This window comes from Ctenocephalides felis, unplaced genomic scaffold (genome assembly GCF_003426905.1).
Source record: "Ctenocephalides felis isolate EL2017-DRISC unplaced genomic scaffold, ASM342690v1 CF-g0.4_SCAFFOLD_01604, whole genome shotgun sequence".
NCBI lineage: Eukaryota > Metazoa > Arthropoda > Insecta > Siphonaptera > Pulicidae > Ctenocephalides > Ctenocephalides felis.
Genome location: NW_020537758.1, coordinates 30176109 through 30190760, shown reverse-complemented (window position 1 = coordinate 30190760; position 14652 = coordinate 30176109). Strand labels below are relative to the sequence as shown.

At 29.1% G+C, this 14652-nt stretch overlaps 1 long non-coding RNA gene across 1 annotated transcript; it reads left to right on the top strand.

The window, feature by feature from the left end:
* The first annotated feature begins 3980 nt into the window (after positions 1-3980).
* On the top strand, positions 3981-6098 carry LOC113372662. The gene is made up of 3 exons (XR_003366785.1): positions 3981-4060; positions 4792-4865; positions 5987-6098. It is a non-coding gene; the product is annotated as an uncharacterized LOC113372662 (long non-coding RNA).
* The last annotated feature ends 8554 nt before the right edge of the window (positions 6099-14652 follow it).

Genomic DNA, 14652 nt, shown 5'->3' with positions numbered 1-14652 from the left:
ATTGAAGTTCCTGAGCTTATTATTAAAAGCGACTCTATGAAATGTTTAGTATTTTTGAAACGTAATTTGTAGAAATCTCTTAATCTGTCTATTCAAACTCATTGTGGCGTTATTTACGGGTTCTCAAAAGATTCCATAATATTTTGCACTAAACGTTATCTTCATAAAGCCACATGACTTGCCGTTACATCCAAACACAAATGACAGGTTTCACAATACGGTCTTCACAAAATCGTATACGAAAACATTTTAATAATTTACAGCACACAGTGCGGAAAAAATCCTTCATGTGTCAGATTATTTTCTTTCCTTTGCATATAATTTTCTCGCCGAAACTACATTGACATATACCTGACTGATTCCAGTCGTATTTGCCAAATAAATCCCTATTTTATATTGCCGGCGTCAACTTAACAAAGAATATATTTTGGAAGAATGTGAACTGTTTCGAATGGGTGAAACATGCATGTCGCCCTTGATTTCAAAGGCCTATAGCTTTTATTGCTATTAGGAATTATGTGCTTACTCGAAGATATTTGGATGGATATTTCCATAATTATTTTTAGAAGATTTATATTTTGTTTTAATAGTCATAAAGAAAATGAAAAATCAGTGGCCACTGTTTTTACTGATTCCGCATTGCTGTACCAATAAAATATTTGCCCTATTACAGAAATTCTAATAATAATTCATCACACAGAGATAGGACAACTGTTTGGGTTGTCATCTGTAGAACCAACTTGTTTTAAGTCAAATCAGCACAACAGCTTATGGGACTCGGAAATTCTGATTGCTGTTCAAAATAATTTAAAAACATATTTGTGTTCTTTATTTACCACGAACGAACTCATAATTAATAAAAATTTAAAATATTTGTATCAAGAAATCAAACAATCTGACCGGACCTAAATTCTCATTTGCACATACTAATTCCGTCTCAGATTTTTTATTAATAAATTTTTATTAAACTATTCAGATATGGCAAATTTGTGTTAAAATTGATTGGATATGCTGCAAAACTAATAAATGTATCTATTTGAAAAACACATGAATTATTTTGAATATCTTGTGTTTGTCTCCCTTAATCATTAGAAAGTTAGAATTAGGATCTAAAAGACTCATTTGAACGATTTGATTATTTATTATTAATCTATGTACTATATTTTTAATACGAAAAACAAGATTCAATTTTAATTTGTTATATATCTGTACTAAACCACTGAAGTTAGCTTAGCACCTTATTGACAATAAACACTTGCCTTCACAAAATCTAGCACTCTGTCGTGTGTGTAAAAACGGTGGAACATTTTATCTCAATCTACATACAAATGTGTGGTGTAAAATGAAAAAACCTATAGGTGTCTTATCTCAAATGCTTCTTTACAGATTACTTAAATACGTTTTAAAAGTTCTCTTTCATATCGACAAAGTTATCGGTCAGATAAATCTAATTCCCATTTCATATGGAACTATTTGTTAGTCGGAGCAAAAAGGAGATTAGACGGCTGTGAGCTGCCAGTTATGATATGCGTGTATCCTAATGTATATATGGTATATCTGGACGGTCTAGAATTAATTACGTTCGCAGGAAATGACTGATTGTTTTATTGATAATTACAGGTTGAATATTTGTTTAATATTCATAAACCGGTATGCATATTATGCTATTCACTATACAAATGTAGAGAGCGCAATAAATTAGAATTTCAATTAAATCGTCTGCGATGAAAATGATGGCGATAAAAGAGTCGACATGTACAAGAAGCCATTAAGAAGTTAAACATTGTAAGAAAAGAAAAATATTAAATATCTCATTTAGAATAATTTGAATTAATTAACCTTAGAACAAAAATTTCCTGACATTTTATTTCTATTTTATAGAATTTTCAACCAATATCAAAGGTAAGCCAAACTAAAACAATACCAGCAATCAATAAAGATTACATTCTTAATTACATTCGATTCTAATGATCATTAAATGAAACATCTTAAATTATATTAAAACTTAATTTAAAATATTAATCAAAATTCATTGGCAACTGATGCACTTGATTGACATCATACAGGCTGTTGGAAACCTAAGCCGTCCTAAGGGCATCCCAAAGATTCAAAGAGAAAAAGAAGTGATCAAGATAATCAAGTCCTGTAGACGTCCCACATGAGTGATGATCATTTTAATGAAGAAATCGATTATTAGTTATTAATCAATTCATTATAAATCAGGAACATACATTATTTGTAACATCGTTTTAACGCTTTAGGCGACAGTGGAGAAGAATACTTAACAATTGTACAGAAGAAGTTGACTAAGCTATTATTTTTAAATTATAATTTGATAAAGGTTGCTGTATTATGACACAATACGTTTTGATTAAAAATAAACATTACAAGAAACCATTTAATGTATTTATTTAACCAAAATTTAGGGTGCTTTTGAGTGCCCATTTGGACCTAAGGTAAATGTGAGGTCATACTGAATGACCGTATGAAAGAAGTCAGTTTCATGACTGAATATTTCATACTATAGAATAATTCTAACAAATTACGAATCATCGAATCAGTTTCAAATACCCTCGAATGTCCATTGATATCTAAAAAGAATTAGCACGCAGAAAATTATTACACCAACAACAAAAAAGCAAGTAGGCATATAATATGCAAACAACAGCAGTACGCTCTAAATAATAAAAGACAAAAAACTATTCTGAAAAAAGGAATGATGAGATCGAGCTCATGAACTGTATATAATGCGATTATCAGATCATTGCACCCGTACTTCCAGCCCGAGGCAAAATAAGGTTTTTGGGCAACCAGCAGGACCATCTGCAAGAATGGCAAATGTTGACCCTATCCAAATTATATTAAAACGACCAAAAGTAAATAATATAACATTTTGAAATTTCAGAAAATTGATAATACGTGATACCTGGTTTTACGTATATTCTAGCAAAAACTGTAAACTGAATTATTAAAAATTACTATTATAGAAATAAATGTACTTTGTTATATTTAGTGCAATTATTAATCAAATACCATACCTCTTTAGCTGTAAATTTCTTTCGTTTTTAAGTTTTCGTACTTGATCTGAATCTAATAAGAATTTTGTTCAATATTTATTTATATCATTGAATTCTTCATAAGCTTAAAAGATTTTAATTGTGCAACTTTGTAAATCTTGTCAGAATATGATGCGAATATATGTGCTATCAAATAATATATATACACAATGTATACAATGTATATATATAATATGTATACATATATACATATATATATATATATATGTTATTTATATATATTTATATGTAAATAATGTATATAATATGTATATACATATATATATATATATATATATATATATATCTATATATATATATGTTATTATATATATATATATATATATATATATTTATATGTATATAATGTATACATACATATATATATATATATATATATATATATATATATATATTGTCATTATATATGGTCTTTTAAATTGTCCCTTATCTTCTACCAATATGATTTCAGTACACATATTACAATAAAATAAATATATTTTTCATTCACATTAACGAACTAACAAACTAACTTTTCAAATATTTACTATTTTAAATTCAAATAATTCTAAATTAAAATAGTAAATTTTGCCGATATTTAAAATATAGTAATTAAAATAATGTCTATTAGCGTTAATTAATTCATAACATCAATGAATAATTTGACTTTATTATAAGTTAATTAGGTTTATAATCAAATTTATTTAAAAATATTAGCATTAGTATTTTTAAAATTTTCAATTTATTATAATATATAAATGACACCTCAACAATTATATCTGTTAGAATATAACTAATTCTGATTTAAGTACTAACATGCTAGTTCATAGTTTGAAATATTTTGGAAGGGCGGGAAAATTATTGTAATTGTGTAACCTGAAGTAGGCGGCGCTGTTCGATTGACATTTGACACTTCTAGCACATCTTCATTAACAAGAAGAGAAGTGCTCATTTAGTTATTTTGCAATTGATAGTGTGGTGACTTTCAAAATTGAACATGAAAGGTACGTTTTGTTAAAATCAGTATTAATATAAATAAATATTAGTTTGATAATTATATACGTGCTAACAACAAGTGCAGATCACTTATTGTTAGTACGTATATATTTACGGCATAATGGTGGCGGGTGTTCTCGGAATTCGTAGATTTTAATCCATCCATCATTGATAATTATATTTACATAAGATTTTACAATGCATGACGTTATTTTGTTCTAGTGCATTCACTATTATCAAAATATATTATTAAATAGATAGTATTGAATCTTATAATATGCGATATGAAAAAGACTTACATTTTGACAGCTACCAGGGTCATCACGTACATATTTGAAAATATACTAATTATAACACTTTAACAAAACGAACTGTTTATCGCAATAATTTCAATCGATTTTTTTTTGTAATTGTTTTTTATTATTTTTAACACAATAATGGTGTCATTATGACAACAGAATGAAAAACTTCAGCAATATGAAGTTGTAATATAAAGTGAAAAAGTAATTTTTTTTTTCGGTAGTGGTCATACTGTTCATTTTTTAGCCGTGGCTCAAATTTCATTCTTGTTCATTGCAACAGGTGTCGAGTGTTAAGTTTTGATTATTTTTAAATAATTTTAGTATTTTAATTTGGTTTTACTAAACAAAACAAGGTTGGTTTGTTATTTCAAATTTTAAGTTAAATTCAATAATTATAATGTAAGTTAGCAAATTTCTGATGTATATTTTGTTTGTAGGGTTGAAGATAACCATGTTGTAAATCAGTATTGGAGATGATGCCGCAATCTGTGCCAGAGACATGAGACTCAAGGTTAGTGAATTCTTTTTATTTATAAATTAAATATCAACAATAGTGACCACTTATTGCAAAGATTTTTAATAACCCCGTGTTCAAAATAAAAATTTATTGGTAAATTTGTTAATAAACAATCAATTTAAAAAACTTATGATTAAATGTTTGACGAATTGAAAGTTACTTAAAATATTACAAAAACAGCAATCTAAACTTTATATGTACAAACTTGTGTGAGCCACGCGAGCAAAACTTAGGGAAATATGCAAATTTTCAAAAAAATTATGCTAGAGATTTCATATTCCTGATATATCATGTTCTGTACGAAGTTGTGTTGCATGCAAAAAAGTACAAATTTGATGAATTTGACGATATTTAACACTCTATAGTAGTTATTAACAGTTGAACTTTAGCGAGAATCAATCTGCGTTTGATAAGTAATATCAAACTAGGCCATAAATTTTTTTGTAACATTTTCAATTTTTCACTCTTTAGTATGCATTTCTCATCTCATATTTCATTCATAATATTTTTGCGGTATTGTGTTTTATATCTAGTTTCAGTTTTTACATTTGTGGTTTATATAAAATAAATACTAACTCATTTATGAATCACAAAAAATACGTTATAGGTTTTATGACCTACATTTTTTAGTGATTCACGTTATTTCCGCATCATTCTGTGTTATTCTTGTTTTAATATTTTCGAAATATAAAAGGGTTCATGACTTTATTCAGTATACAGATTCAATATAAATCCAAATCTAAATGAGTATTCCATATAATCATGATGTATTTATTTTGATCACTTTTGTGTTAAATTTACACAATTCAAATAATTGTTTTTTTTTTTCATATTTGGTAAGATAATTTCTATCTCAATGATTTCTAAGATTTTTGGTGACTTGACTTAGATTTCTGAGAATCAATTCCAATTTGAATTATTGGAAAAATATTTTTATTGTTCATACTAAAACTTTAGAACCTTTACCTTTTCACCTAGTTTGCAAATATATGAATAAGTTCATTGAATTTCTCTATTTGTTACCATTTTTAAATGGGGTAACATAGAGACATTTCTCAATATATTTAATATATTGATATATACCTCAATTCATATATTCCTCTATTTATATACAGGCTCTAAAATATACCAGTGAACAGCACTGGTGTCACTGGAACTAACTTTTCTGTGGAACTAAAATTGACATTGGACTGAACTGACGTCAGTATTGATCAAGAAGCAAAGAACAAATGATATATTGTTTTGAGTCAAATGATCTAGATTTAATGATGTTGTGGTTATACACATTATTAATTATTCCAATAAAGTCCTACATTTCTATAAAATGCAGTTGTAACTGAATTTCTTCAGCAATAGCTGAAGGTATATCATTTGCCACATCATTGCAAGGCTATTGCAATCTTCAGAGTAAAACATCTTCTATGTATATACTTAACACTTGTCAAAATTAGACTTGCAGCATGATAATGCAGTATAATTATGAAATACAATGCATTTTTGCATCAATTACTGTGCACATCATTTTTGTGAATGTTGATTTACAATCAGAATGTGTATAACAATATTGACTAAGTAAATATTGATAGATGGTAATATGATAACTACATTTGATTCTTCCATTTCTTTTTCAAATATTGCAATAACATGTGAACAATCTCAGAAATTCAGTACATTATATTCTCATAATCCAAGAAACCCAACAAGTAGAAACAATAATTCAATCCAATCAATCAATGGCCAAAATTACCATTCATTAGCCTTCCCTCGTCTCACCTGAGCATGTTTACATCGCAAACGTACCTAATTCCTGTGTTTCTGCCTGCATATGTATAAGTTTCTCCAGTATTAGTATTAATTAATCCAATATGGCGCCGACATGGAAACTCACTCGTACATTGAACGATTATTATTTTGGTCTCCGGAGCGTGCAGCTTATTACATTGCGTTTCGTATATCGGCGGCATATCGTTGACATACGAGGAAGACCTGGTCTAGACAAAGGGCTGAAAAACAGGAAAAAGGGTGGAATTTTCTTTCTGTGTTACTTAAACAAGCCCTTTTAAATACATTGCTGTTATGATCTTCAATCTTCTGTATCTAACATTCTAAATGTACCTGAACTATACTAAGCAAGTAAAGTATAGAATTTTTCAACGATACTATTTGAAAATTGAACACAGAAATGGTATAACCAGCCATCACCTTAATTCTTACGATCTCACTATCAGAAGATTAAACGGCCATGTATACTCACAACGAAAGTATTTATTTCCTTGATTGTTTTCTTGGTTTTGAGCTCTTTTATTTAGTTTATGATACCTGAATATATTTTTTTAAGTATGCGTAACTTAATTGTTTTATAAGATGTATTGTTATTTTTAAGTTAGATTCAATTAGATATTTTTATATCATCCAACCAACCTGGCAAAGGTGTAAACAATAAGTATATAATAAATGAAAGTTAAGCTGGAATAAATTACTTTATCAGAAATAAATTAAACTGATAGTTATTCCAATTCTGCTGACAAATATTTCTCACAAAACACCATATCAACGTATTATGGAGTGAATTCTTGTTAGTAAAAACTGCATCCATGAAATTTGTATTTCGCACTTGTTGAATAATGTAGATACTATTTTATAATAATTCTTCATAATTAAAAATGAGACATTTCAACTTTTTTTTACCTTGCTCATGGAAAAAAAAGACTAGATGTCAAATTTGAATTTTTTTTTTTTGCTTTATTATTCATAGCAAGCTATACAAAGTACATTCAGCTACATTTGTTACAGTTATATATTAATTGACGGCGTGACCCTATTGCAAGATTTCTCATAATGCAAAATCTACAACACATATAACGTATCAAATACTAAATAATATTTCAATGAATACATATCATGTTTTTAAACATACTCCTTCGGTACAATATCTACCTTTATTTTAATCTCTAGGGATGTTTTATTTCTTTTAATCCGAGCTCCAAACAATGCTGACAAGAACGCTAATTATCTCGTGTGCTAACTAGCAATTCATTACAATTAGAGCCGACCCGCTCGACTTATTTCATATTTATGAAATCATTATGATATTACTATGTTACGTGGCTTAAACTATAAATCGTTTATATAATTATAAAATACGAGAAAATTTAACGTGGAAGAAAATAACAGGGGCACGATTTTTTTTTATTAAAATGTACAATTCATATCCTAGGTTGAGTTGAATATTATCAGAAGATTTAGGTTCGACAGAATTATTAGATTATTAGAAAGCAATTCAACGAGTAGCCTATGTCTATTTGATGAATTTATTATTATAATTTCTATCTATATTTCCAAGTGAAAATCGATGTCACTACTGTGACGGAAGGCGGAACTTGTAATTGATAGTCAATGACTCCAATCACTAGTCTACTGTGGGACCCCAGATTTTTAATTAAATTGGAAAAGAGCAATAATAGATAAAGTCAAATTTATTCTTTGAAATCAATTTTGCTCTAAAATGATATCACCTAAATGTCAAATCGTTTTTTTTATCATAATTTAACAGCTATCAGAATCTGTTTGGTTGAAGCTTCTCCTTACGTCGTATTTTAGTATCGGATGGTAACCCCAACGGATGCTCGATACATATTCGATTACTTTATTATTAGAATTCATCTAATAGGGCTGACTTTTATTGAGTTTAAAGTCTATATTCCAAGTGAAAATTGATATTGCTTCCTCTCGATATCAGAGTTCAAAAAACAGCATTATTATATATTTGGATTATTAATGCTTTGTCTGAAATAAATTTTTATGCTTGCTGAAATTGCCGTCTATGTTTGCAAGTGCACAATGTTTTATATAGATGATTATACCGGTTGAATGATTTTAATATAGCATTTTCCTATAATCAAGGGTTTATATTTTATATATCAGTAACTGCTCTGATTAAAAACATAAAACTTACAAAAGTTTCATTTCGCGCGTTCATAGAGATGCTGCCTAAAATATTCCAAAGAAACAAAGAATTTTCTACTGTGCAATCTCACCCATTGTAAGTTTTACTACCTCATATCTTTCTTGTATGCAGCTACAGTAGTTTATTTTACCGCTTATACATGCTGAACAATCATATATTATCGGGTTGGTTCATATCAGTTTGTACGAGTACGTATACAATGTACACAATCAGTAAATGGACGTGGCACAAAAAAGGTACAAACATGCATATGCACCGAGGAAGTTTGTATACAAACAGTATCGATTGTTTTAAATATTTAAATTGTTATAGAAAAAAGCCAGATATGCTAGTAACTTAATGTGTGGTATGTATAGAAGACCAGTGAACGAATTAGGTAAATAATTTAGAGTGCATGTTGTTTGGATGAGAACAATGAGTCTATTTTTTGTTGAAAACTCGATGGATGTAACTGTACTTGTAATTTTTTGTGTCACTATTTGAACTATATCTAAAAAAATGTATTTAAATTGTCACAAAGCTAAAAGCAAAAATGATATTAGATATAATTGTAAAAAGTAAGAGAATAAATGAATAGTAAATATAAATATCAGCAGGCAGTTACCCTCTCACTAAATTTTTATTTTTTGAATAAAGAATATCGATATTGCATGCAAAAAATCTGAATATATAATATTATACACGATGTTGGTAAATAATTAAAAATTTAATCATAGAATTTATACAAAAATATAATTAAAAATATTTTTTTGGTATATTGTGATTTGAATTTTTAACACATTTGCTACAGCACTTTGTTTACTATTATAAATATGACAGCGGCTTCATTGATATATTGTATACATTTATATCTAATATATTTTCACGAAAGAAAACATAATATAAATTCTAATTACAATATTAATTACATCCATCTTATGTGATAATGTTCTATTGTCTGGGAGCTGTTAACAAACCATATAAAATTAACATTTAAACATCATTAAAACGGTAGCCATTGCTATAGGGGAACTGTTTTATCATAATGACGTTAGATATCATTTAAATAATAATAAGAAGGAACTTAGCCAAAGTTTTATCTTATCTAAGTTTTATACTATTAATAAAACTCTCTCTTCACATGCATGCGACATTCTTTGTTTTGTCCAGTTCCATCGCATAATAAACTCATTAAGAGTTTTTGTGAATATGTGTTTATTTAAAATTTATATATTCAAGTATGAATATTTAAACTTTAGAAGAAAATTACAGAAAATATATGATAAAGTTAAAATAAAAATTCATTTAACCTGCAATAACAGCAGTTTTTCAAACAGTATGCATAAATCGAATAATTGCATAAATAGAAAGCGATTTATTTTGTCATGTTTTAAAAAAAATATCTTCTCACATATTTTAAGTTTGAGGTATCAAAATTAATTAACAAATAATGATTAAAAAAATGGGACAAAACTTCAATTGATTTCATGGATTTCTTTAAAATAATAGAAAACTGCCAATACTATTTTAAAGCTGAGACAAAACCCTAAAACGCTTTATCGGTCGGAAACTTTATTGTTAGTTTTATAAAGGCCGAATAAAAGCGCCATTAATTTCAGGGTCGATGTTGGTAATCTTCACACCTGCTCGTTCATTCGAGACGGTGGTAGACTACCCGCTGAATTTTAGGTAGATACTGAATTCTTCCGTAAGTTTTAAGAAACCAGGTAAAGAATGTAAGCATCTTCTTCTTAAAGGTGTTTCGAGAAATCTTATATACAAATAAATACAATGGGAAAAATAACAAACAGCTAGACAACTTCTGCTTACTTTCCAGTAATTATAATAAGGCATTTGCAAAATGAAAAAAAACTTGATTTTATAAGTAGTATTATTTTATGCGTTTGTATTTAAATATGCCAAAAATACTTTAATTTTTATATAGCGCGTAGAGCGGACACAAAGGTCTAATTTGACTTTAAGTAATGATACTGTCTAAATCAAATAGATCACATCACAACATATAACAAGTATAAAAAAACAATTATTGCGTACTATGTTCAGTAAAATTTCCAGTTAATTTCTAATTACCGAAATGTGTCTTTTTACTATTTTTTTTAAATCTCTTCCTTTTTACCTCATAGGCGAGCTACAATGTTATTGTCTGTGGCCAAATAGATCCAATGTCTTACTTTCAATTTAAAAGGAATATTGCGAAATAATAGCTACAATTTTCAACCAATGCAAAATATAAATTTTATGGCCGCATTTTTGACAAAGACATCACTGTATATAACTTTGACCTGGAATTTTGTCAGAAATACTCCCTGAATAAGTATTAAAATAATTTATTTCTTGAAAAATAGTTTTTTTAAACTAAAATCACATTTTTATTAATTATTTTTTATTGTTTACGTTTTTGCCAGGGTAAAAGTTTAGTTGGTCCCATTTTTAGTTGGGAATTACGAAAAAATCCGATTCTCTTTAAATTCAATATAATTATTATTTACTCACACAGTTGAATGCTCGTCCTTTGTGATTTGCAATTACATCCAACGCTAAAAAACAAAGGCGTCTCCATAAAAAGTATCAGTCCTAAATTATATTTACATTTGCAATTATCAAAGATAATATTTCCAAGAAAAATAATTAAAAGCGAAGTTTGAAAAAGAGAAAAGCAAAAATTACCAATCGTTTTGCTGTCTGATATACGACCGATATTAGTTTTGCGACAATGCACTAATATTCCCGTCGCGCACCTTTTAACACAAGAGGTATTCATATTCAGACACCGCAGTTCGAGCTAAGCCTCTATTGAATTCTTGTTTATTTGCAATTTCTTATGTTGTGGCTGTATATTTTTTATATTGTGGAAGCTTATTATGTCTGCATGATTTAAAACCGTATAAAATGCAAGCATTGTCAACGAAACGGTACGGGTTCCCAGAATATAAGAAATTTTATGATCCGTTACCGCCGTTTTATGATCATTAGTTTAGTATTTAGCAAGTATTAAATGGTTTATACATATGTATGTGGTTTATCAAATGCACCGCGATTTGAGCAAAAAAAACAGCAAGTTTAATTAATACATATGCCAAATAACATCACATGGAACATGATTTGGATTTCAAATAGTAACAGCGAAATCTGTTATCAGTGAAAGAAGAATTGAATCATTAGATGATAAACTATTTGTAGAAGTTTCTATATCACTTAATAATAATTAAATACTTATATATTATATGCCAATTTTCGCACGCTTTTCCTACTCAATTCTACTTTTACATAAATATAGGAATTAAGTTTATGCGGGCACGGCTTTGCTAAATAGCGACTGTTTGACCCGCATTCTGTTATTATCACACTTCTTATATCTCATTAACGATAATTACCAACACGTTTCTGTAAGTATTCATGAGAAATTAAATTGACTAAATTAGATAACAAATATTGCTAAAGGCATTTTACACAGTAATTCTCAAACCAATAACTAATTCAAACCGTACGTAAAATTATTTTTACCTGCTTCAAAACTAACAAAAATGATTTATTTTAAAAAAGTTACGATTTTTTACTAATATTTTTGCGGTTATATTCGAACCCGGGCCGGCGGTGGCGATATCGGTTAGAGCGTGGACTAGCAGCCACTAGTTCCAGGCTCGCTGGATCGATTCCCGCTACCGCCGTAGCCCGACATCAGGCAGCTTTGATGTCAAATTTCCACTTGGGATTATAGATCACAATATAATTCCAAGTGGAAATCGTCCTTCGTGGACATAGCTGCAACATCCAATCATATGCAACTATTAGACGTAAGAGCTAATATCAAAAATATCCCACACATAAGAGAATGGTTAATCGATGGATTGCCTCTCATGAAATAAAAGTAGTATTAAGTCGTTAACCAACAGCTTATAGAACATATAGGAGTTCTGATTGCTGTTCAAACAATAAATAAAAAAAAAAAAAAATATTCGAACCCCACAAAATGTCTATAGACACTGCCTATAATTTATCCTGCAAATTACATAATTTTTCAAAACACACCTGTAATTTAATATTTTAGTAGAGTGTACGCAGGTTTAAATAATTTCATTCAGCTGTAGGTTTATGCATTTTTACAAATCTTATATATGAAAAAATACTACAAATAGTATTGAAAAATATTATAGGAATGCTTAGGGTTTAGGTAAAAATAATTGCGCGTGGCACTTCACCTTAGACCACAGGGAACCATCAGAGCAAAACGGTTTTTTACAAAACATCAAAAATTGTTATCTTAAAACATCTGCCCACTTCACGTCGAGAATGGACTGATGATTCAAAAACTATGAAAATGTGTAAACAAAGGCTTTTAGCTCAAGATGAAACACTCGTTTGTATATTGAAGCAAGTTTGTTTACGCGTGAAACGCGATTTCCTTCATGGGATTTTTTTTGCAAAAATATAAATAACAATAGGAGCTCGGACCTCCTCCGTCATGAATGGCTGTCAGAATAGGAAAGGCTTAAACTGGCCCACGGGATTAAATTGTTTTGTTATTTGAATATTTTATTTTTTGGCAAGGTGCACATAAAAAGCAAGGTGCTACTTTCAGTTGTTTACTCGAAAATGCTCATTTTAGCAGCATTTATAGAAAAGGGTTTGGACAATGGACATTGCACGCAGTGTGCCTACTTTGCTTTACTCTTTCGATTGCTGTATTGTATATTTGACGGACAGATGCGTGTGGTATATGAATTGTGCTTTTCGTGTCAAATTATAATATTTTTTATTCTCTCGTCAAGTGGAGCATACAGAAAATATAATTGTTATCAGAAATTGAGTTTTCATCAAATTTTGACAGGCATGGGAATGCAGACTAACGAATTAACTTTCTTTGTTATGATATACATATCTCATATAAAAACACACACATTAAATTTTTTATTATAACATAATGATTATAGCATCATAAATTTTCCAACAAATTCTATTTTATCACATTCTTCTAGTATTAACTTGTATCAATTCTCATTTACTTCGTGACAGAAATCAGGTTTCACCAGTTTTTGCGATACTAATTAATGGTTTCACTTGACATATCATCCACACCTACAGTGCAGATTTCTCAAGAATTGCGTTAATTAAAGACGTTTTAATACCTATAAAAGCGATTAAATTCTATGAGCGTTGCAGTGCATAGATGAAGAAAATACAAAAAGACTTTGGAGGGAATCGGTTCTAAAATTTGCTGCAAATCTCGTTCTCGTGCCGGTTCGATCAGATCTCGACACAAAAGCAACAGATAAATCTAAAACATCTCAAGCGAAATCACGTAATGTCCAACTATCCAACTTATAGTATTCTAGCGGAATATGCGAAGGAGATCGAACCCGGAGGTCCGCGGTTCGGTTCTAGTCACGGACACAACCGCCCAGGGGGCTCGACACACACACATTTGCATTCTGCCTTATATCTGCAATTAGTTACGTACTTGTTCAGTATCGGATTGGAAAATAAATACAACTACATAATGCAGATATTACCTATTTTTGTAAGAATAAGAAATATAAAACAAGTTAATAATGGAATGAATAATAAACCAACAATCTAACATGATGTAATGTATTAAATACGCGGTGTAATTGTTTTTGCTTTGCTACTTAAAAATGTTATAATAAACACACCCAATTCACGTCATATATAGAAACTTTCAAATACATTCACAAAGGAAAATGTTTTATTGTTCCAATTCAAAACAAACCAATGATGCAGTGTGTCAAAGACGGTAGGAGTTATTGACTAGTTAACTATGACTGACGAATATAGTCGTCATGGAGAAGCAGCAGA